At 50.9% G+C, this 25,579-nt stretch overlaps 1 non-coding gene across 1 annotated transcript; it reads left to right on the top strand.

Moving 5' to 3' along the window:
• Window positions 1–529: 529 nt before the first annotated feature.
• On the top strand, window positions 530–717 carry LOC144605616 (U2 spliceosomal RNA). The gene has a single exon (XR_013548879.1). It is a non-coding gene; the product is annotated as a U2 spliceosomal RNA (small nuclear RNA).
• The last annotated feature ends 24,862 nt before the right edge of the window (window positions 718–25,579 follow it).

Raw genomic sequence — 25,579 nt, 5'->3', positions numbered from 1 at the left:
ATTGTTGGCTTTAGTATTAGTTTTAGTTTTAGAGATACAGCCTGCATCAGGCCCTTTGGCCCACCAAGTCTATGCTGACTATCGATCACCTGTTCACACTAGTTCTATCCTACACACTAGGGACAAGTTACAGAGGCCAATAACCTACAAAATCTGCACATCTTTGGAATGTGCGAGGAAACCGGAGTACCCAGAAGAAACCCATGCAGTCATTGAGAGAACATAAAACTCCGTACAGAGAACGCCCAAACTCCGTACAGTGAATCGGCATAGACTCATGGGCCGAAGGGCCTCTTTCTATGCTGTACCTCTAAATTAAACTAGACTATTGGTTTCATCAGATGGAGAATTGAGTTCTAAACACCCTAATGGGAAAAAGACCCAGTTATTTCCCTCTCCCTCCTGCAGTGCCTCAGGGATTTTCACCCTCGCTCTCTCTCTCTGGGGATTCGCTGCCGACACTGCAGATTCACCAAAGACAGGCACAAAGTGCTCGGGTAGCTCAGCGGGTCAAGCAGCATCTCTGGAGATCGCTTCTCGGCCTTTTGGCTAAGATCAAGTGTAGTATCTGTTCTTATCTGTTCTTAAGTGTAGTATCTGTTCTTCAGTGGCTAAGATCAAGTGGAGATCCTTGATCAGGGGAGATACCTTGATCACTCAGGAGGTTTTCCCAGGACGAGTTTGGATTAGCTATAAACCTAATGTTCTTATAAGAGCAGTGTCTGTATTGGATCATTGGCGAGGAGCGGAAGTCAGGAACAGGAGACTGGTTTAGGGGTGGATCCATGCTGGTTGGGTAACCAACCTAACACCCTTATCCAGGAGGGATGGCAGCAGCAAGTGGAGCTGGAGGACAGGGTATCCGGAATACCCTGCGTGTATCGGTGAAGGACCTCAGGGAGGGGAACCCTTTCTCAAGGGACCTCTTCATCAAGAAGGTGCTGCTGGAGGCTTGTGGATTCAAGGCCGGGGACATCTTCTGCCTCCAGGACTTCCCAGGTAACGGATATTTCGACGTCACCTTCCAGAACCCGGCGGGATGGCAGAAGTTGCTGCAGGACTTCCGTGAGAAGGGGAATGAAGCCCCGCTGTCGCTCCTGAAGGTGCAGCCGCTCTTCACCCTCCCCACCCAGAGGGAACGGATGATCACGGTGCACATGTTTAACCCACATGTGCCCGTCGTGGATGTCCTCACCTTCCTTGCACGCTACGTCGAAGGGGCCGGGAACTGTGTGGACATAAAGGACTTGTTCGGGATCTGGACGAGCAAGAGGCAAGTAAAGGTGAAGCTGAGGGTGGACGGGAAGGGATTCATCATCCACTCTCCCTCGGTGTTCGCCATCGGAGGGAACCGGGGTTACATGACGTACGCGGGGCAGCCCAGGGTGTGCAGGAAATGCAACAAACCTGGACACGTGGCGGCAGAATGCAGGACAGTCGTCTGCAGAAACTGCAAACTAGAAGGCCACGAGACAAGGGAATGTAAGGAGAGTAAGAGCTGCAACCTGTGTGGGGAGGGAGGCCACCTTTACAGGGCCTGCCCTAAAAGAGCTAGCACTTATACACAGGCGATAAGAGGGGCCGCTGCCAGCACCCCCAGGGTGGACGAGACGCCTCCTACCACGGCAAAAGCCCAAATAGGAAAAGAGAGCAGGGGCGATGACAGCACGACCACCCCGAGCCCCCAACCGCAGGACAGAGCCCCCCAACCCCCTGCCCACGAGGGCGAGTCAATGGAAGAGGGGGAACAGGAAGAGGAGGAATGGAAGCTGGTACAGTCGAGGAAAACCCTGAAGGCTGTGCGTACAGAGAAAAAGCCAGAGGGAGCAAGCAAGTCCCAAAATAGAGTCCTCTCCCAGGACGAGGCCAGCAACCTCTCTGCGTCGGAAGATGAGGCGACCAGGAGGAGCCGACAATGGAGGCAGAGGAAGAAAACGGGGGAGGAGGAAGGTAAGAGGAAGAACATGTCTGTTGTCCCCCAGCCCCAGGAGACTGGGAGCAGTGCCAATGGGCCCCAGCCCCAGGAGACTGGGAGCAGTGCCAACGGGCCCCAGGAGACTGGGAGCAGTGCCAATGGGCCCCAGCCCCAGGAGACTGGGAGCAGTGCCAACGGGCCCCAGGAGACTGGGAGCAGTGCCAACGGGCCCCAGGAGACTGGGAGCAGTGCCAACGGGCCCCAGGAGACTGGGAGCAGTGCCAATGGGCCCCAGCCCCAGGAGACTGGGAGCAGTGCCAACGGGCCCCAGGAGACTGGGAGCAGTGCCAACGGGCCCCAGGAGACTGGGAGCAGTGCCAATGGGCCCCAGCCCCAGGAGACTGGGAGCAGTGCCAACGGGCCCCAGGAGACTGGGAGCAGTGCCAATGGGCCCCAGCCCCAGGAGACTGGGAGCAGTGCCAACGGGCCCCAGGAGACTGGGAGCAGTGCCAACGGGCCCCAGGAGACTGGGAGCAGTGCCAACGGGCCCCAGGAGACTGGGAGCAGTGCCAACGGGCCCCAGGAGACTGGGAGCAGTGCCAACGGGCCCCAGCCCCAGGAGACTGGGAGCAGTGCCAACGGGCCCCAGGAGACTGGGAGCAGTGCCAACGGGCCCCAGGAGACTGGGAGCAGTGCCAACGGGCCCCAGCCCCAGGAGACTGGGAGCAGTGCCAACGGGCCCCAGGAGACTGGGAGCAGTGCCAACGGGCCCCAGCCCCAGGAGACTGGGAGCAGTGCCAACGGGCCCCAGGAGACTGGGAGCAGTGCCAACGGGCCCCAGGAGACTGGGAGCAGTGCCAACGGGCCCCAGCCCCAGGAGACTGGGAGCAGTGCCAACGGGCCCCAGGAGACTGGGAGCAGTGCCAACGGGCCCCAGGAGACTGGGAGCAGTGCCAACGGGCCCCAGCCCCAGGAGACTGGGAGCAGTGCCAACGGGCCCCAGGAGACTGGGAGCAGTGCCAACGGGCCCCAGCCCCAGGAGACTGGGAGCAGTGCCAACGGGCCCCAGGAGACTGGGAGCAGTGCCAACGGGCCCCAGGAGACTGGGAGCAGTGCCAACGGGCCCCAGCCCCAGGAGACTGGGAGCAGTGCAGCGGCCAAGGGGCCCCAGCTCCGGGAAACCGGGAGCGGCACAACGGCCAATAGGCCCCAGCTCCGGGAGACCGGGAGCAGTGCGGTGGCCAATGGGCCCCAGCTCCAGGAGACTGGGAGCATCGCAGTGGCCACACCAGAAAACTCCCCCTGTGCTGAGGAAGCCACCAGCCAGTACCAGTACCTGTGCCACAAAAATGTGCTGGAACTCAGCCAGATGATGTGCATGCGGGAGGAGAAGGACGGCCTGGAACTCTAAAGGACAATGGAGCTGAAACTGGCATCCTTAAACGTGCGCAGTGTGAAGAGCACTGCGCGATGTGTAACCGCCTTGCAGTACCTGGCCAAGGTAAAGGCGGATGTGACTTTTCTACAGGAGTGCGGGCTGCCACACCTTCGCTGCTATCGGAGGTGGTCGCGATGGTGGCCCCACGGACTGTCGGTATGGTCGGGGGGCAATGATTGTCGTGCGTCCGGTCTGGGGATCTTGCTGCGGGGAGGGGGCTTCACCATCACTGAGGTAAGGGAGGTGATGGGGGGGCGTCTCTTGGTGGTGGATGTAATGTACCATGGTTCTCCGCTCCGGCTGATAAATGTGTATGCCTCACCCAGGCGGAGCGAGCGGTTGGCCGTCCTCCAGCAGCTCCCACCGCTGCTGGCCACGTCTAGACCGCTCGTTCTGGCCGGTGACTTCAACTGCATCATCGATGCGGCTGGACGATCCGGCAGTGCCAACCACAGACTGGACGGCACCTCCAAACTCCTGGTGGAGACAGTCAAAGATGCAAAGCTGCGCGACGCCTTCAGTGACCCTGCAGGCGGAGTCCAGCCACGGTTCACCTGGTCAGGACCGAACGGTTCAGCCCAGTCCCGGATAGACTTCCTCTTCACATCGAGGGCCGTCACGGTCAGACACACCGACCTCGCGCCGGTGTTCTTCTCTGACCACTGGCTCCTTCAGGCCACCTGTCACCTACAGGAGGACCGGAAGGCGAGCAGAGGGACGTGGAAGTTAAACGTGGAGCTGTTGACCCCGGAGAACGTTGAGGAGCTAAAGAGGGACTACGCATGTTGGAGAACTGTGAGGCCCCTCTTTGACTCCCCGACACTCTGGTGGGAGGCAACAAAGGAGAACATCAAGAAGTTCTTCGTCTCCAAAGGTGTTCAGAGAGCAAGACAGGGTAAGAGGGAATTGTGTCAACTCCAGACAGATTTGCAGCAACTGCTCCTTCTGCAGAGGAGAGGGGTGGATGTGAGGGAGGAACTGAGAGAGTTGAAGGGCCGGCAAGCTCGGCTCTTTACCTCTGAATCCTCCAAGATCATCTTCCGGTCCAGGGTCCGCCATGTTGAGCAGGATGAGACGTGCTCACGTTACTTCTTCCATAAGGTTCACAGGGGGATCTCTGTGATCAAAAGCCTTAGGGAGGAGGACGGCTCGGTAACATCCTCGCAGACAGACATGCTCAAGATCTGCAGATCCTTTTATAAGGATCTGTACGATAAAAAGACCACAGACAGCACCGCCTCCCAGAACTTCCTGTCCTCCATCACAGAAGTCTTGGACGACAGCAAGCGGGAGAGTCTGGACCAACCACTGACCCTGGAGGAGCTGACTGGCTCCATCCGTTCCTTTGACTCGAGTAAAACTCCCGGAGGCGATGGCTTACCGGCAGAGTTGTACTTGGCTCTGTGGGACTGGGTGGGCCCGGACCTGCTGGAAGTGTACAACGATATACTTCTAGCCGGCAGCATGTCAGACTCTATGAGGAAGGGCAGCATCACCCTGATCTACAAGCAGAAGGGGGAGATGAATGACATAAGGAATTGGAGACCCATCACATTGTTAAATGTAGACTACAAGATCCTGTCTAAGGCCATCGCCAACCGGGTCAAGTCTGCTCTGGGACAGGTGATCCACCCGGACCAAACCTGTGCTATACCTGGCAGGAAAATCTCAGACAGCCTGGTGCTGCTGAGAGACACCATCGCCTACGTGCAGGACAGACGGCTTGGACCAGGAGAAGGCCTTCGACAGGATATCGCACACGTACATGAGGGACGTGCTCTCCAAAATGGGCTTTGGGGAGGGAATCAGGAAGTGGATACAACTGCTCTACACCGATATCTGTAGTGCAGTCCAAATTAATGGGTGGGAATCAGACAGCTTCCCCGTCAGGTCTGGAGTCAGGCAGGGTTGCCCTCTCTCCCCTGTCTTGTTCGTCTGTTGCATTGAACCCTTTGCCGAATCCATCAGGAAGGATGCGAGCATAAGAGGAGTGACACTGCCAGGCAGTGGGGGCACTCAGGTCAAGGCCTCCCTGTACATGGACGATGTCGCCGTCTTCTGCTCGGATCCAGGGTCGGTCCGCAGACTGATCAGCGTCTGCGACCAGTTTGAGTTGGCCACGGGGGCCAGGGTAAACCGCAGGAAGAGCGAGGCCATGCTCTTTGGCAACTGGCCCGACCGATCTTCCATCCCCATCAAGCCTGACTTCCTGAAGGTGCTGGGGATCTGGTTCGGGAAGGCTGAGGCATGTAACAAAAATTGGCTGGAGAGGATAGCCAGGGTGGGGAAGAAGCTGGAGCTGTGGAAGCAGCGCTCCCTCTCCATCACGGGGAAAAACCTGGTCATCAGGTGTGAGGTGCTCTCGGGGCTGCTGTACTTGGCGCAAGTGTGGCCCGTCCCTCCCTCCTACGCCACGGGGATCACCCGGGCCGTCTTCCGTTTCATCTGGGGGTCGGCGATGGACCGGGTGCGATGAGCCACAATGCACAAGTCGGCAGACAACGGGGGTAAAGACGTGCCCAACGTCGCCCTCATTCTGATGGCCACCTTCGTGTGTGGCTGCATCAGGCGGAGCATAGAGCCAAGGCACGTGGGCACCAAATGCCACTACCTGCTGAGGTTCTACCTGTCCCCGGTGTTGCGAAGGATGGGCCTGGCGCAGATGCCACGCAATGTGCCAGTCAGCTGGACATTGCCGAACCATCTGTCGTTTGTGGAAAGGTTCTTCCGGACCAACACCTATGACCACAAGTCCATCGGGCAGTGGTCAGCTCGGAACGTCCTGCAGGCACTGCAGGGGAATGACTCCATGGATCCTGTGGCGTGGTTCCCAGAGCAGACTGCCCAGCTTGTCTGGCAAAATGCCTCATCGCCAGAACTAACCAACAAGCACCAAGACCTGGCTTGGCTGGCGGTGAGGGGAGCCCTCCCAGTCAGATCCTTCCTGCACCGCCGGAACCTCACTACCAGCGCACGCTGCCCTCGGGACGGCTGCTACGGAGAGGAGACGGTGGCCCACCTCTTCACAGAGTGTGGATTTGCCAAGAGAGTCTGGAGAGGTCTGCAGGGGTCCCTGTCACGATTCATTCCGAGCAGCTCGGTCACAGAGGACTCTATGATCTACGGACTGTTCCCAGGGACGCATTCGGAGACTGACATCGAGTGCTGCTGGAAGGTCATCAACTCGGTGAAAGACGCTCTTTGGTCTGCCCGAGCCTTGTTGGCCTCCCAGCGGAGCGAGCTGTCCGTCAAGGAATGTTGCCGACTGGCCCGCTGCAGACTGCAGGAGTACGTGCTGAGGGACGCACTGAAGCTTGGTGCAGCCAACGCCAAGGCCCTGTGGGGGAGGACCACAGTCTAGGGTCCTTCCGCTGCTGGACATGGGGGGCAGGGTGTGGTGGAGAGAGACGCCCCTCCAAATAAGGGATACTGGGTAAATGTATGTAAATGTCTAAATGAATGCTGGGTAAATGTATGTAAATGTCTAAGTGAATGCCTGTTTCGAATGTAACCTCCGGAAATGTCGGATGGGCTTGTTTAAAAATATGTTTTGTGAATGATATTTATTATTTGAATAAAGTATTTTTTGATTTAAAAAAAAAAATTTTAAATTAAAAAATCTCTGGAGAATAAGGATAGGTGACGTCTCCAGTCAGGACCTCTCTCCAGAGATGCTGTCTGACCACTATCTTTGGTCTAAACCAGCATCCGCAATTCTTTATTTCTACATTTTCTCTGCAGATTCACCATCTTTCCAATGGCAGGACAGGTGGGCCAATGTCAGAGTTCTCTCCACGACCCACATCTCCTGCATCAAGGTGTAATTACTCTCCGTCAGTGCCAATGGCATGACTTTCATACACGCTGCGGTCAACTCTGTCACAAAAGCTATGAGGAGAGGTTGGACAGATTTGGATTGTTTTCTCTGGAACGTCGGTCATTGAGGGAAGACCTGGTAGATGTAGGGGCGGCACGGTGGCGCAGCGGTAGAGTTGCTGCCTTACAGCGAATGCAGCGCCGGAGACCCGGGTTCCATCCCGACTACGGGTGCTGTCCAAAGACGTACAGGTATGTAGGTTAATTGGCTTGGTAAATGTAAAAATTGTCCCTAGTGTGTGTAGAATAGTGTTAGTGTGCGGGGATCGCTGGTCGGCGCAGACCCGGTGGGCCGAAGGGCCTGTTTCCGTGCTGTATCTCTAAACTAAACTATATAAAGTGATGAGCCATACAGTAGATAGGGTCGACAGTCAGAATCTATTCCCCAACGTGGAAATGCCCAACACTGGAGAGGACCACTTTAAGATCAGAGGCTGAAGGTTTAATACAATACAATATATCTTTACTGTCATTGTACAGGGGTACAACGAGATTGGGAATGCACCTCCCATACGATGCAATAATTAATTAGCTAATCAGCATAAATTTAGACAACCCAGTGAAACAAAATTAGAAACAGTTTTAAAACAGAATAAAGTTCAAGTGGGTCTGTGTCGGTTCACTGTGCGATGTGACCATCCGGCTCAGCAGGACCGGTTCATAGCAGCTATGGCCCTGGGGATGAAGCTGTTCCTGAGTCTGGAGGTGCGGGCGTAGAAGGCCTTGTATCGTCTGCCCGATGGTAGAAGTTCGAACAGACTGTTGCAGGGGTGTGAGGAGTCTTTGTGGATGCTGGTGGCTTTTCTGAGGCATCGTGTGTTGTAGATGCCATCCAAAGGTTGGTAGCTGTGTTCCGATGTAATGGAGCATGTAGTTTACACAGAGTGCAGTGGTGGCCTGGAACGCACTGCCAGGGGGAGGTGGTGGTGGGGCAGATGCACTGGTAATAATTAAGAGGGTTTTAGATAGGCGCATGGATATGCAGGAATGGAGGGTTCTGGATCACATACAGGCAGATGATATGTGTAGCTTGGTGTCATGTTAGGCACAGGGGCTGTGGGCCGAAGAGCCTGTTCCTGTGTTATACTGTTCCATGTTCTATAAAGTTTTCAGGTGATGGGGATATGATTCAGGGTTTGGAGAAGTACTTCCTTGCTCCTCGTCGGAACCCTGCCCATGATTGGGCAAAATGGAAAGAAGCACATGGATGATGTTGGGAACCTATGTGGAGAACAAGCATTGGGAACACGTGTTGGGAAATGTGTTCGGAAACATGTTGGGAACCGTGTTGGGAACCCATGTTGGGAAACATGTATTGGGAACCCATGTTGGAAAACATGTGTTGGGAACCCATGTTGGGAAGCCGTGTTGGAAAACATGTGTTGGGAAGCGGTGTTGTGAACACACGTGGGCTCTGTGGGAGTGGCACCTCCCTAAAGCATCTCCCTTCCCAACTTTATTAGCCAATCATTTTCTTCAGATGTTTTTCAACTTAAAATGTAACAGTTCTGCATTTTTCACTAAAATACCTTTAGAAAAAGGAAAGAAAAACATAAACAGGAAGAAAAGGAAATAATGTTTAAAAGGTAGCAGACTGTGGCTTTCTCCCGGTACAATATACACCGAGGAAGGTCTCCAAAACCTATATGGGCTTGATCCAAAAATGTATAAAAGGGCTTTCTATGAGACATCTGGATAGAGGTGGAATAAAAAAAACAGTTATTACTTTCAACATCATTAATGAAAAAATGCAGTAAATGACTTGTGTTTTCCCTGATTCCACCCTGTTCCAGCCTTTCCAGGGGCTGTGTTTATTGAAACATAATCACAGACATTTATAATGCTGGCAGTGGGGTGGTCAGAGGCTGATCATCCACTTCACACAAAGGACAGAAAGAATTTTACAGAGCCTGTCTGAAAGCCTTCACCTGCGCCCTTCCATACCCTGCTCTCATTGACCATACATCCGCACTCTGAGGGCATGGATGGTCTCCAGTCTACTGTCTTAGGCATTCAAAATCACGACAACGCCTCACGTCCCCACCTCATGAAGGACCTAATCATTGAGACTTACGGAGGAGAAAGAACACATTGTCCCCAGATCAGATATAGTCAGATGGCAGGGAAATAGGCCCTTCAGTCCTCTGAGCCCATGCTATCTCTCAAAGCCTTCAAAACCAATCCTACACCACTCCTGTTTTACACTCCCCACATTCCGGACAGTTCCCTCCAGGTTTGACTGCCGCACTTACACAGTGGGGCCGAGTTACAGCAGCCATTAATCTACCAGCACCCACATGGTTGGGCTGTGGCCGGGAGTTGTCGTCACAGGGAGAATGTCTCTGCTCCGCACAGGCAACACGGCCCAGTGGCGACACAGTGGCACAACAGTAGAGTTGCTGCCTCACAGCGCCAGAGACCCAGGTTCGATCCTGACTACGGGTGCTGCCAGTACTGAGTTTGTACGTTCTCCCCGTGACCTGCGTGGGTTTTCTCCGTTTGTTCCGGTTTCCTCCCTCACTCCAAAGACGTACAGGTTTGTAGGTTAATTGGCTTTGGTAAAAATTGTAAATTGTTCCTAGTGTGTAGGATAGTGCCTGGGTGATTGCTCATCGGCACGGTCTCGGTGGGCTGAAGGGCCTGTTCATGCGCTGTATCTCTAAAGTCTAAAGTCTAAACATGGAGGTGAGGAATGAAGTTGAACTGCCCCAAGCATGTCCACCTTTGTAACACACCTCAGCCTCATCGCTGAAATTAACTGTTAAATAACTTCAAATACATATCTGGTTACCTTCTGAAAGTTACTGACTTCTCACGCTTTAAAATCTAACGTGGAAACAAAAATTGCTCACAATAGACAATAGGCAATAGACAATAGGTGCAGGAGGAGGCCATTCGGCCCTTTGAGCCAGCACCGCCATTCAATGTGATCATGGCTGATCATTCTCAATCAGTACATTTACAACATCAATGGAGAAGCAAATCACTTAAAACATGTTCACAATCAAGTGAACCTCACTTTACCTAAAATTGTGTTCTAGGTGCTGCAGGGTGTTACAGGTATCCTGGCACAACACTGGCTTACTGTAAAGATTAACAATAATATCAAATAAGAGTCAAAAAATTAGAAACACACAGTGTGTCAGGCAGCATCTGTGGAGAGAGTAGAGTCAATATTACAGCCTGAAGGAAGAGTGTTACCTTTTTATTTTAAGTTACAGAGAGGGATGGGTATGTCTGAAGGGCTGACACTAGGGTCACCTTGTAATAGAAACGTAGAAACATAGAAAATAGGTGCAGGAGGAGGCCATTCAGCCCTTCGAGCCAGCACCGCTATTCATTGTGATCATGGCTGATCATCCGCAATCAGTAACCTGTGCCCAACTTCTCCCCATATCCCTTGATTTCACTAGCCCCCAGAGCTCTATCTAACTCTCTCAAATTCATCCAGTGATTTGGCCTCCACTGCCCTCTGTGGCAGAGAATTCCACAAATTCACAACTCTGGGTGAAAAAGTACCTTCTCACCTCAGTTTTAAATGGCCTCCCCTTTATTCTAAGACTGTGGCCCCTGGTTCTGGACTTGCCCAACATTGGGAACATTTTTCCTGCATCTAGATTATCCAGTCCTTTTATAATTTTATATGTCTCTATAAGATCCCCTCTGAACTCTTGCTAAAGCCATATACTTGCTGAGGACACTTGGAGAGAGAGAGAGAGAGAGATAGAAAAGCAGAAAACGCACCTTTAGCCTGAAACATTTTTCTAGTTTGTCCCTCCAGCCCTGCTGGGCATTTCCAATTTTCTGTTTTCATTTCATATTACTGATATTTGCAAATATTCACAAAGTGCTGGAGCAATTCAGCAGGTCAGGCAGCACCTCTGGAGAAAAATGGAGAAAAAGTGAGAAAAATCTCGGGTCGGAACCATTCTTCGGACTCAGTCTTTTTCTCCAGAGATGCTGCCTGACCCGCTGAGTTACTCCAGCATTATGTGTCTATCTTTGGTATAAACCAGCATCTGCAGTTCCTGCCTACGCCAATAACTGCATATCTGTTTTATGTTCAATCTCTGGGACGATTATCGGTCTAGCCCGATACCTTCCACCCATCATCGCCTTGATCTCATCCTATATTCTGCCCTCATCCTAATTCACACTGGCTCAATCCCAACTGCATCGCCTCACTCCCAACTGCCCACACAGTTTAGGGACATGGGAGGAAACTGCAGCAATCAGAGATAACCCATATGGTCAGAGAACGTACATGCAAACTCCACACAGACAGTGCCGGAGGTCATAAGTGAACTCGGTTCTCTGGCACTGTGAGGTAACAGTTGTATCAGCTGTACCAGTGCATTCGTCAAATTGCAGCCTTAGACATTAAGGGGATCACTGGACATAGAGTTCATCCTGGAGAGTGGTGCTAAGGTTAAAGATCAGCCATGATCTTACAGACCATCACACAAACCAACCTCCCATCTATTGACTCCATTTATACCTCGGCAAGGCCAGCAGCATAATCAGGACAAGTCACACCCTGGCCACTCCCTCTTCTCCCCTCTCCCATCAGGCAAAAAGTATAGAAATGTGAAAATGCACACCTCCAGATTCAGGGACAGTTTCTTCCCAGCTGTTATCAGGCAACTGAACCATCCTACCACAACCAGGGAGCAGTTCTGAACTACTATCTACCTTTTTGGTGACCCTTGGACTATCCTTGACTGGACTTTGCTGGTTTTACCTTGCACTAAACGTTATTCCTTTATCATGTATCTTCACACTGTAAATGGATCGATTGTAACTATTGTCTTTCTGCTGTGGTTAGCACGCAACAAAAAGCTTTTCACTGTATCTCGGTACAAGCGGCAATAAACTAAACTGAACTGAACTGTGCCTTATTAGCAAAGAAAATCCCGCTCCCAGCTTTGCCAGCTGTTAAGGCTTTTTGGTTAAATAATATTTCTGAACATCAGATTGAAAGCTAACAAAATTGAAATACGACAACATTTAAAAAAAACATTTAAATCATTAAAAGTATTTCACAAATCACAAATAATTTAAACAAACTAATTTTCCCTGCACGACTCAATGGCAATCCAATGAAGCTTTTGGGATGGGCATAGTCTCCTGAAGCACTTCATTGCCAGCTGCTGGTGTATTTGGAGGCAGTGTCTGCAAGCTGGAACATTGTAAGTGTTCCGGGTAATCCACGAACTGTTTGTGTCTTTCATATATATCCAGGTATGTTTCTCACCCACTGAGGACTGCAAGTTCAGTAAATTCCACATCCCCAGATACAGATCTTGTTTATCACTTGGGCTTTTATATCAATCAGGATTCTGTAAACCAGAAATCAGGAGAGATTTACAATTCCTTGACTCATGGTTCTTTTAATAATTCAGCCACTCGCAATAGAAACTACAATAAACAGTTGCTCCACCAAAATAAATATATTTTATGTAAGAAAATGATTACGTTTCTGAGCTGTGCAGTAGTGAGCTGTGGTCCCAGAGCCCTGGGGCAGGAAAGGGATGGGTTGAGATGTTTTATACATTGAGGCTGTTTCATGGCCAGACTCTGTGCTTAATGCAGGGGTTTCATCTACTGGAAACTACATGCACCTCTGCCTTACGCAGTTGTGAATCTGTGGAATTCTCTGCCTCAGAAGGCAGTGGAGGCCAATTCTCTGAATGCATTCAAGAGAGAGCTGGATAGAGCTCTTAAGGATAGCGGAGTCAGGGGGTATGGGGAGAAGGCAGGAAAGCGGTACTGATTGAGAATGATCAGCCATGATCACATTAAATGGCGGTGCTGGCTCGAAGGGCCGAATGGCCTCCTCCTGCACCTATTGTCTATTGTCTATTGTCTATTGACTACGCAGGCTTGGACTGAGGGGCTGCCTGTGACCACTAACATGGAACAGGATCAGCAGAATATTTTTTATCAGTTCTTGCTTCATCGTCTTCAATGTCACAAACTTTTCTCTTTTTACCTCCAACGTTATCTACCTTCTCGTTAATATTACAGTTTGACGTTAACTGAGAAAGCCTGACCTCCACTATGTGTTTAAGATGGATGGTGATGGGCGGCATGGTGGCGCGGTGGTAGAGTTGCTGCCTTACAACGTCAGAGATACGGGCTTGACTACGGATACTCTCTGTACAGAGTTTGTACGTTCTCTTTGTGAATGTTTGGGGTTTCTCTGGGTGCTCCAGTTTCCTCCCACACTCCAAAGATGTACAGGTTTGCAGGTTAAATTGTCCCTAGTGTGTAGGATAGTGCTAGTGTACGGGGTGATCACTGGCTGGCACGGACTCAGTGGGCCGAGGGGCCTATTTCCACACTGTACCTTCAAAGTAAATAGTTCCTCAAATCTGCAGTCAAAATTGAAGCATTCAGTCCAACCTAGGGGTTCAGTCTGAAGAAGGACCATTGTGTCTGCCCTCCATTTGATCATGGCTGATCTATTTTCCCTCACAACCCCATTCTCCTGCCTTGTCCCCTGTTTCCGTGCTGTCTGATTCTATGACTCTATGAATGAATTTGAGAAACACATTTTCTCTTAAAGTGAGGTTTAAATCTGGAGTTCTCTCCCCAAAACACCAGGCATGCTGGAGGTCAACTGTAATTGTTGATGTTAAGATGATAGATGATCGCAGGGCACAGGATCAAGAGATATGGAGAAAGGGCAGGATGATAGATGGAGTTGTCAAGGTCAGTCTAAGTAGTAGTAAATACCCAAGGAGTGAATAGATTCATCCTGTTCATTCGTCCGTCAACCTCTGAACCATTGTCCATTTGTGAATTGGGCCTTGTTTGGGCCAACAGATGATTTGAGCTACCAGGCCTAGAATATAGAGCATAGGAAAGTAGACAAGATCCATTCCCCAATCCAAACAGCCAGTCGCTTATTGTGGTCTGAAGATAGACATCCTGAGTCTGAAAAAGGTCCTGACCCAAACCATCCCCTATCCATGTCCACGAGAGATGCTGCCTGACCCGCTGAGTTACTCCAGCACTCTGTGAAACGTCACCTATCCATGTTCTCCAGAGATGCTGCCTGACCCGCTGAGTTACTCCAGCACTCTGTGAAACGTCACCTATCCATGTTCTCCAGAGATGCTACCTGGCCGGCTGAGTTACTCCAGCACTCTGTGAAACGTCACCTATCCATGTTCTCCAGACATGCTGCCTGACCCTCTGAGTTACTCCAGCACTCTGTGAAACGTCACCTATACATGTTCTCCAGACATGCTGCCTGACCCTCTGAGTTACTCTAGCACTCTGTGAAACGTCACCTATCCATGTTCTCCAGACATGCTGCCTGACCCACTGAGTTACTCCAGCACTCTGTGTCCTACAATGGGAGATCCTTTACTTTGCACTCCCCCACTGGATGTGGACCTCTGCTCTCTGATTGTGGTAGGATGATTCAGTTGCCTGAGAACAGCTGGGAAGAAACAGTCGCTGAATTCCTTCTGTATGCTTTGGCTTTATCCATTCTCCATCTCCCTCTCTCTCTCTGCACTTTAAAGCAGTGCTTCTTTCCTCACTTTCCCAATTGGGATCAAAGATCACGGACCCAAGACATTAGCTATGTTTTTTCTCTCCGCAGATGCTGCCTGACCTGTTGAGTCTCTCCAGCATTTTCTGTTTTTATTTCAAGATTTCCAGCATTGGTATTTTTTTGGAATTCAAAAGGAAATATTTCCTTTTCCGAGACTGGCTGATGACAAGAGAACTGAAAGATTTTCAGTAAATCAGAAACATAAATGCTGGAAAGTCGTTTACTGGAAATGACTGTCCATGTGAGAGAGAGCTTTGTGATCGTGTTCAACAAGCTGCTTGTGAAGTGAGCTAGCCAGAGTAAGAGACTCTGACGAGAAACCATGTCATCTAACCATGTTCCCCAGAGATGCCTCGCAGAAAGCATTTTATCAGGATCCATTGCAACAGCTCCATCCAAGACTGCAGGAAATTGCAGAGAATTGTAGACACAGCCCAGACCATCTCACAAACCAACCTCCCTTCCATTGACTCCATCTACACCTCACGCTGCCTCGGCAAGGCCAGCAGCATAATCATGAATGAGTCTCATCCCAGCCACTCTCTCTTCTCCCCTCTCCCATCAGACAAGAGGTACAAAAGTGTGAAAATGCATACCTCCAAATGCATTCACTTTGTGTCCTTTTTTGTGCATCTGCAGGTCTTATTTTGCCTTAAGGAGAGGGTGGTTTACAGTGTAGTTTAGTTTATTGTCACATGTACCGAGGTACAGTTAAAGGCTTTTGTTGTATGCTATCCAGCCAGCAGCAAACTCCTTCAAGGTAGGCACCTATTCCATTTCTCCAGAGATGCTGTTTACCGGCGGTGTTACTCCAGCTTTTAGTGTCTATCAGCGGAAAGGCTATGCAGGTGCTCCTCAACTTGTGATAGGGTTACGTACCAGCCAATGATCACATTGAATGGCGGTGCTGGCTCGAAGGGCTGAATGGCCTCCTCCTGCACCTATTGTCTATTGTCTATTGTCTATTGTTCCGAGAAACCTATTGCAAACCGAAAATATCATAAGTTGAAATGCATTTAATGCATCTGATCACGTGGGCGGAGGGGAGTGGCAGCTCACTGTGGCACCTTCGCAAAGTCCAAATATCGTAAGCTGAAGCATCGTTAGTCGGGGAGCATCTGTACATGAATACAACTGAGCCATCCACAGCATGCAGATATATGGTCAAGGGAATAACGTTTAGTGTCAAATAAAGTCCAGTACAGTCTGAATAAAGATAGTCCGAGTGTCTCCAATGAGGTAGATAGTATCTCAGGACCACTCTCTGGATGTTGCTAGGGTGGTTCAGTTGCCTGATAACAGGTGGGAAGAAACTGTTCTTGAATGTGGAGGTGTGCGGTTTCACATTTCTGTACCTCTGGGTACAGAGGAGAGGGGAGAGGGGAGAAGAGAGAGTGGCTGGGATGAGACGTGTCCTAGATTATGCTGCTGGCCTTGCCGAGGCAGCATGAAGGGTAGATGGAGTCAATGGAAGGGAGGTTAGATTGTGTGATGGTCTGGGCTGCGTCCACAACTCTCTGCACTTTCCTGCGGTCTTGGATAGAGCTGTTCCAAAACCATCCTGATAAAATGCTTTTTGCAACGCATCTTGTATAAACCGGTGCAGGTTGTTGGGGACATGCAGATTTCCTAAGCCTTTCCCAGGATGTCGAGGCATTGGCGTGCTTCAGCAGGGCCTCAACAAGGGGTGGTAAGGCAATGTGGGTGTCAGCACCAGTGAGTCTGGCGTGGAACCATGGGGGCTTCTGAACAATGGGACCAGGGATTACCAGCAGCTGTTTGTGTGTCAGGGGGTCTGAGTTCCATCACTTTCTCTCTCATCCCACACTCAGAGTCCGCACCTGGACACTGGACTTAGCCAAGTTCACACTCTGGTGCTTTTTGAAAAGTGAAGCAGGGTGTGTAGCTTATTTACATTTATTATTCTTGTTGGCGCTCAGCGCTGGGAGGTAGAGGGGTGGCGGTGGATTCACAGTTAGAGCTGTATCCTGACCTGCAATGATTCAATGTGTGACCTGCACAGAGTTCACACACTTAATGAGATTATACACTTTACCATCCACTCCATCATCAAGTTTTCTGACGACACTGTGGTGGTGGGCCTGATCTCCGACAACGATGAGAAGGTGGCTGATCTGGCACTCTGGTGTCAGGACAATAGCCTCCTCTTGAATGTCACAAAAACTAAGGAGCTGATTAGAAGGGCTCAACATCCAAGGATGTACACGCCACTGGAGATAAATGGGTCTACTGTGGATAGGGTGAGCAGCTTTTAATACCTGGGAGTCTACATCACAGACGATCTGACATGGACAACACACATTGCCGGACTGGTGAGTAAGGCAAGGCAGCGCCTTTACCACCTCAGACAGCTGAGGAAATTCAGAGTCTCTCTGAGGATCCTTCAGTGCTTCTACTCTGGGGCTGTAGAGAGCATCTTGTCCGGCAACATCACAATCTGGTTTGGGAACAGTGCTCAGGACAGGAAGACCCTGCAGAGAGTAGTGCGTTCAGCTGAACGCACTATGGGAACTACATTCGCCCCCCTGCAGGACCTATACATCAGGAGGTGCAGATCCAGAGCCAGCAACATTATGAGGGACCCCTACCACCCCAGCAACGGGCTGTTCCAGCTGCTACGGTCAGGCAAACGCCTCCGCTGTCACGCTGTGAAAACGGAGAGGATGAGACGGAGTTTCTTCCCACAGGCCATCAGGACTGTTAACTCTCATATCACCAGGGACTAATTTAATTTACTGTATTAATTTATTTTTTGTGTTAAAATTTTTCTTTCGATTCTGTTTTGTAGTTTAGCACAATCCGCGTTGCCACTTTCATTTCACCGTACATCTTGTATATGTATGTGACAAATAAACTTGACTTGACTTGACTGTGAACAAAGCTGAAAGTGATTGTCAAAAGAATAGGAAACGGTTCTGGGTTTTGAAATTGTATCCATTTAATAAGATTTTATGCTTCTCAAGTACATAACCAGTGAGTGAGATCTATTGCTAAACCTGGGGCTTTTCACTCAATGGCCCAGGTGGAAACCTGCTCTTGGCAGCAATTGTATGGAGGAGGTAAAGAGACACAAAGTGCTGGTGTAACTCAGCAGGTCAGGCAGTGCTTCTGGAGAACATGGATGGGTGACGTTTCAGGTTGGGACCCACTTATCCATGTTCTCTGGAGCAGGGTCCCGACCCGAAACGTCACCTACCCATGTGTTCCAGAGACCCTGTCTGACCCGCTGAGTTACGCCAGCACGTTGTGTCCTCATGTGTAAGGAGGAGATGGGTGCACAGAGATTACTGAGACACAGGCTATGATGGAAAAATCAATCTCGTGCTTTGGTCTGGGCATCTTAATTTAGTTTAGTTTAGAGATGCAGCGCGGAAACAGGCCCTTCGGCCCACCATGACCGCGCCGATCAGTGATTCCCGCACATTCCTACACACACTAGGGACAATTTACAATTATACCAAGCCAATTAACCTACAAACCTGTACATCTTTGGAGTGTGGAAGGAAACCGAAAATCTCAGAGAAAACCCACGCGGTCACGGGGAGAACGCACAACTCCGTACAGACAGCACCCGTAGCGGGGATGGAACCCGGTTCTCTGGCACTGTCAGCGCTGTAAGGCAGCAACTCTACCGCTGCGCCACTGTGCCACTGTGCTGCCCTTGTGCTGCCCTAACATAGTCATGTCATGTGCAAAACAAACAATGGTCTGGCTCCAGGACAATGTCCTCTTTGCTGCGCTCGGTGTGTGGCTCCCTGCCTGTACCTCTCTGCCTGTACTTCTGTGCCTGTACCTCTGTGCCTGTACCTCTGTGCCTGTACCTCTGTGCTCTGTGCTCTGTGCCTGTATCTTTGTACTCTGTGCCTGTGCCTCTGTGCTCTGTGCCTGTATTTCTGTGCTCTATGCCTGTATCTCTGTGCTCTGTGCCTGTACCTCTGTGCTCTGTGCCTGTATCTCTGTGCTCTGTGCCTGTACCTCTGTGCCTGTATCTCTGTGCTCTGTGCCGGTATCTCTGTGCTCTGTGCCTGTATCTCTGTGCCTGTATCTCTGTGCTCTGTGCCTGTACCTCTGTGCTCTGTGCCTGTACCTCTCTGCCTGTACCTCTGTGCCTGTATCTGTGCCTGTATCTCTGTGCTCTGTGCCTGTATCTCTGTGCTCTGTGCCTGTATCTCTGTGCTCTGTGCTCTGTGCCTGTATCTGTGCCTGTATCTCTGTGCTCTGTGCCTGTATCTCTGTACCTGTATCTCTGTGCTCTGTGCCTGTATATGTGCCTGTATCTCTGTGCTCTGTGCCTGTATCTCTGTGCTCTGTGCCTGTATCTCTGTACCTGTATCTCTGTGCTCTGTGCCTGTATCTCTGTGCTCTGTGCCTGTATCTCTGTACCTGTATCTCTGTGCTCTGTGCCTGTATCTCTGTGCTCTGTGCCTGTATCTCTGTGCTCTGTGCCTGTATCTCTGTGCTCTGTGCCTGTATCTCTGTGTTCTGTGCCTGTATCTCTGTGCTCTGTGCCTGTATCTCTGTGCCTGTATCTCTGTGTTCTGTGCCTGTATCTCTGTGCTCTGTGCCTGTATCTCTGTGCCTGTATCTCTGTGCTCTGTGCCTGTATCTCTGTGCTCTGTGCCTGTATCTCTGTGCCTGTATCTCTGTGCTCTGTGCCTGTATCTCTGTGCTCTGTGCCTGTATCTCTGTGTTCTGTGCCTGTATCTCTGTGCTCTGTGCCTGTATCTCTGTGCCTGTATCTCTGTGCTCTGTGCCTGTATCTCTGTCACAAGCATTCGTGTATTTGTCAGATTTAGTCATATTGGACTTCGAGAAAGAAAATTGACAACAAAGCATTTGTACATCTTGACAAAAGTCACTGATTATCGCTTTGACTCTGTTCATTCTTGGCTTTTTCTTTATTATATTTCATGAGGCGCAGAGATGACAAAGGCAGAGAATGGAAAGTGGGTACAGTAGCAGGTGTGTATAATGCAGGGCTGTCAGTCTCTGAATGGATGGACTGAGATCAGAATAACGTCTTCATGCAGAGCACAGTGTTGCCACTGCCCCAGAGCACAGTGTTGCCACTGCCCCAGAGCACAGTGGAGGTGTAATTACTAATTGTAACTGTAATTCTTTTTGTGCACAACCCGCAGGCATTGCCACTTTCATTTCACTGCACATCGAGTATGTGTATGTGACAAATAAATTTGACTTGACTTGATCTTCAAATCAGGACCGATGGATCATTGGATGGGAGAAGAATTGAGGCATGTGTATTTTGTAATGAAGTGATAGTGAGCTGATGGTCTCGTGGAACAGTGAAGCAGGCATAGGTCATCCTGCTTCTTCGGTTTAAGGTGTAGGAAGGAACTGCAGATGCTGGTTTACACCAAAAATAGACACAAAATGCTGGAGTAACTCAACGGGACAGGCAGGATCTCTGGAGAGGAATGGGTGACTTTGTTGAGACCCTTTTTCAGACTGTGAGTCAGGGGAGAGGGAGACAGAGATATGGAAGGATGAGGTGTGAAAACGAGACATCAAAGGGGACAAAGGTCAGGGAAATTGTATCATTGTTAGCTCGGGGAAGGTGGCAACAAAGCAAACAAAGATAACATTTAATCAGGAGGACAGTCAGATTGGTCGAAGAACTAGGGTTACTCCAGCATTTTGTGTCAATCTTAGGTTTAAAGTGCGATGGGAAAGTTTAGTTTAGAGATACAGCATGGAAACAGGCCCTTCGGCCCACAGGGTCCGCGCTGACAAGCGATCCCCGCACATTAACACTATCCTACACCCACTAGGGACAATTTTTACATTTTACCAAGCCAATTAACCTGTATACCTGTACGTCTTTGGAGTGTGAGAGAAAACCGAAGATCTCGGAGAAAACCCACGCAGGTCACGGGGACATAGAAACAAAGAAACATAGAAACATAGAAACATAGAAACATAGAAACATGGACAAACGTACAAACTCCGTACAGACAGCACTGTAGTCAGGATCGAATCCAGGTCTCTGGCGCTGCAAGCGCTGTAAGCCGACAACTCTACCGCTGCGCCACCATGCCGCCCAGAAAGATTTAATAGGAATCTGAGGGGCAACTTTTTTACACAAAGGTAGGTGTATGGAACAAGCTGCCAGAGGAGGTAGTTGAGCCAGGTACAATCACAATGTTTAAGAAACACTTAGACAGGAACATGGATAACACAGGCAGGTGGGACTAGTGTAGATGGGGCATGTTGGTCAGCATGGGCAAGTTGGGCCGAAGGGCTTGTTCCCATGCTGTGTGACTCTCTATTTTGTGTTACGTGTGGGATTGCTTGGGCCAAGGTCTGAAGGGTGAGAGTGCTCAATAGTGGGCAGAAGAACATGAGAGAAGATTAAGCACTATAGAGATGTGAAGGTGAAGACAAAGTAGAGATGGCAAGACAAAGACATTTGTAGCACAGTAGCATAGCAGTAGAGTTGCTACCCCACAGGTTCCATCCTGACTACAGGTGCTGTCCATGTGGAGTCTGTACATTCCCCATGTGACTGCATGGTTTCCTTTGGGTGCTCCGGTTTCCTCTCACATCCCAAAGATGTGTGGATTTGTAGGTTAATTGGCCTCTGTAAAATGCTCCTAGTGTGCAGGGAGTGGATGTGAAAGTAGGCGAACATAGAACTAGTGTGAACCGGTGACCGATGGTTGTCGTGGTCTCGGTGGACCAAAGGGCCTGTTTCCATGCTGTGTCTCTAAATTCCCTTTTCTCTAAACAAAAGGATAAAGTTGCATCATGGGTTCACAGGGAAAATAAATTAATTCTCCAAACATGAGAAATAATTGTGTGTGAGCGCTCTGGTTCAGCGGGTGTTGAGGTGTAATGGTGAGGCTGCCATTCAGGAACATGAAGAGTCTTCACTGGGGACCACTGAAGTGAAGTCAAAAAACATACATCACGTGTAAGGGATCCATCTGTCCACTGAATGAGTGAATAAGTGCGGGCTGCATGGTGGCGTAGCGGTAGAGCTACTACCTTACAGCGCCAGAGACCCGGGTTCAATCCTGACCATGGGTGCTATCTGTATGGATTTTGTACATTCTCCCTGTGACAGCGTGGGTTTTCTCCAGGTGATTCGGGTTCCTTCCACATTCCAAAGACGTGCAGGTTTGCAGGTTAATTGGCTTCGGTAAAATGATGAATTGTCCCTAGTGCGTAGGATAGTGCAGGTGTACGATCGTTGGTCGGTGCAGACCCAGTGGGGCCCAGGGCCTGTTTCCGTGCTGTATCTCTAAGGTCTAAAGTTCAGGTGAAGGGCCATCACACTGGCGACATCGCAAAGTGAAGGAGATGATTCCAAGCTCAATCCAGCTGCAGGAGTTATTGTCATTCGAGTTTTAAAATGTGAACAAAGTGCTGGAGGAACTCAGCGGGTCAAGCAGCATCCGTGGAGCGAGTGGGCAGATGACGATTCGGGTCAGAACGCTTCCTCACACTTCAAGATATGAAGGGTCTCACAACGTCACCCATTCCTACTCTCCAGAGATGCTGCCTGTCCCGTTGAGTTACTCCAGCTTTTTGTGTCTCTCTTCAAGGTGTGAATAATGCTGGAGGAATTAATGGAGAAGAAGGAATCACAGTGGGAGATGGAGCAAGAATCCATAGCTTCAACAATTGGGTTGATATTTGCAATCAAGCCTGACTCCAGCATTAGATATTTTGTTGACACCACTATAGTTTTAGTATAGAGATACAGCGCAGAAACAGGCCCTTTCGGCCGACCGGGCCCGCACCGCCCAGCGGTCCGGCACATCCTAGAGACAAGTTTTACATTTGCCCAGCCAATTAACCTACATTCCTGCACGTCTTTGGAGTGTGGGAGGAAACCAAAGATCTTGGAGAAAACCCACGTAGGTGATGGGGAGAACGTACAAACTCCGTACAGACAGCACCTGTAGTCGGGATCAAACCCAGGTCTGCATTCGCTGTAAGGCAGCAACTCTACCGCTGTGCCACCTAGTACGAAGTGCCCTACAGCCAACAGTACTGAGACAAAGGCCAAGTGTGGTGATCACTACATGAGGAAATGCAAAACTCAGTGCTCTCAGAACTTGGAGACAGAAATAAAAAATAATATACAGGGAAGGGGCTAGAGAGACGAGCTGAGTGATCAGTGAAGGGCAAGGCTGTAGCTGTTCACGTCAGGTACCAGGGAAGTGTGGAGCTACCTCTGGCCAGAGGGGTTCCTGTACAGTCACTCTGAGACAGGACGGCTACTGACACACTCCTCACATTGTCATTTAGATTCTATCCTAAATACGGAGAGCAGGACTGAATGTACACGCCATCCCATCAACGGCACAGTATCCCCCTCCTTCCATACCCCCCTCCGCCCATATCCCCCTCCTTCCATACCCCCCTCCGCCCATATCTCCCTCCTCCCATATCCCCCTCCGCCCATAACCCGCTCCTTCCACATCCCCCTCCACCCATATCTCACTCCTCCCATATCTCCCTCCTCCCATATCCCCCCCTCATCCCATATCCCGCTCCTCCCATATCCCCTTCCTCCCATAACCACCGCCCATATTCCGCTCCTCCCATATCTCCCTCCTCCCATATCTCCCCTCCTCCCATATCCCCCCTCCTCCCATATCCCCCTCCTCCCATATCCCCGTTCCTCACAGTGTTCCCCCTCCTTCCATACGTGACACTGAACCCCTCCACCTGTACCCCCTCCAATACCCACACTGTACCCACACTGCACCCCACACTGTACCCACACTGTACCCACACTGTACCCACACTGTACCCACACTGTACCCACACTGTACCCCCACACTGTACCCACACTGTACCCACACTGTAGCCCCACACCGTACCCCCACACTGTACCCCCACACTGTACCCACACTGTACCCCACACTGTACCCCCACACTGTACCCACACTGTACCCACACTGTACCCCACACTGTACCCACACTGTAGCCACACTGTACCCCACACTGTACCCCCACACTGTACCCACACTGTACCCACACTGTACCCCACACTGTACCCCCACACTGTACCCACACTGTACCCACACTGTACCCCACACTGTACCCACACTGTACCCACACTGTACCCACACTGTACCCCCACACTGTACCCACACTGTACCAACACTGTACCCCACACTGTACCCACACTGTACCCACACTGTACCCCACACTGTACCCCCACATTGTACCCCACACTGTACCCACACTGTACCCACACTGTACCCCCACACTGTACCCCACACTTTACCCCACACTGTACCCACACTGTACCCACACTGTACCCACACTGTACCCCCACACTGTACCCACACTGTACCCACACTGTGCCCCCACACTGTACCCACACTGTACCCACACTGTACCCACACTGTACCCCACACTGTACCCACACTGTACCCACACTGTACCCACACTGTACCCACACTGTACCCCACACTGTACCCACACTGTACCCACACTGTACCCCCACACTGTACCCACACACTGTACCCACACTGCACCCCACACTGTACCCCACACTGTACCCCACACTGTACCCCCTTCAATACCCCACACTGTACCCACACTGTACCCCCACACTGTACCCCCACACTGTACCCACACTGTACCCACACTGTACCCCCACACTGTACCCACACTGTACCCCACACTGTACCCACACTGTACCCCACACTGTACCCACACTGTACCCCCACACTGTACCCCCACACTGTGCCCCACACTGTACCCCACACTGTACCCACACTGTACCCCCACACTGTACCCCCACACTGTACCGCCACACTGTACCCCCACACTGTACCCCCACACTGTACCCACACTGTACCCCCACACTGTACCCACACTGTACCCCCACACTGTACCCACACTGTACCCCCACACTGTACCCCACACTGTACCCCACACTGTACCCCCACACTGTACCCACACTGTACCCCACACTGTACCCCACACTGTACCCACACTGTACCCCCACACTGTACCCACACTGTACCCACACTGTACCCCCACACTGTACCCACACTGTACCCACACTGTACCCCACACTGTACCCCACACTGTACCCCACACTGTACCCACACTGTACCCCACACTGTACCCCACACTGTACCCACACTGTACCCACACTGTACCCCACACTGTACCCCACACTGTATCCACACTGTACCCCACACTGTGCCCCCACACTGTACCCACACTGTACCCACACTGTACCCACACTGTACCCCCACACTGTACCCACACTGTACCCACACTGTACCCCCACACTGTACCCACACACTGTACATACACTGCACCCCACACTGTACCCCCTTCTATACCCCACACTGTACCCACACTGTTCCCCACACTGTACCCCCACACTGTACCCACACTGTACCCACACTGTACCCACACTGTACCCCACACTGTATCCCGCACTGTACCCCACACTGTACCCCTACACTGTACCCACACTATACCCACACTGCACACCCACACTGTACCCACACTGTACCCCCACACTGTACCCACACTGTACCCCCACACTGTACCCACACTGTACCCCCACACTGTACCCACACTGTACCCACACTGTACCCACACTGTACCCCACACTGTACCCCACACTGTACCCCACACTGTACCCCCACACTGTACTCACACTGTACCCACACTGCACACCCACACTGTACCCACACTGTACCCCACACTGTACCCACACTGTACCCACACTGTACCCCCACACTGTACCCACACTGTACCC

The sequence above is a fragment of the Rhinoraja longicauda genome, chromosome 24, assembly GCF_053455715.1.
Source record: "Rhinoraja longicauda isolate Sanriku21f chromosome 24, sRhiLon1.1, whole genome shotgun sequence".
In the NCBI taxonomy this organism is placed as follows: Eukaryota; Metazoa; Chordata; class Chondrichthyes; order Rajiformes; family Arhynchobatidae; genus Rhinoraja; species Rhinoraja longicauda.
This window is presented reverse-complemented; position numbering and strand designations above follow the sequence as displayed.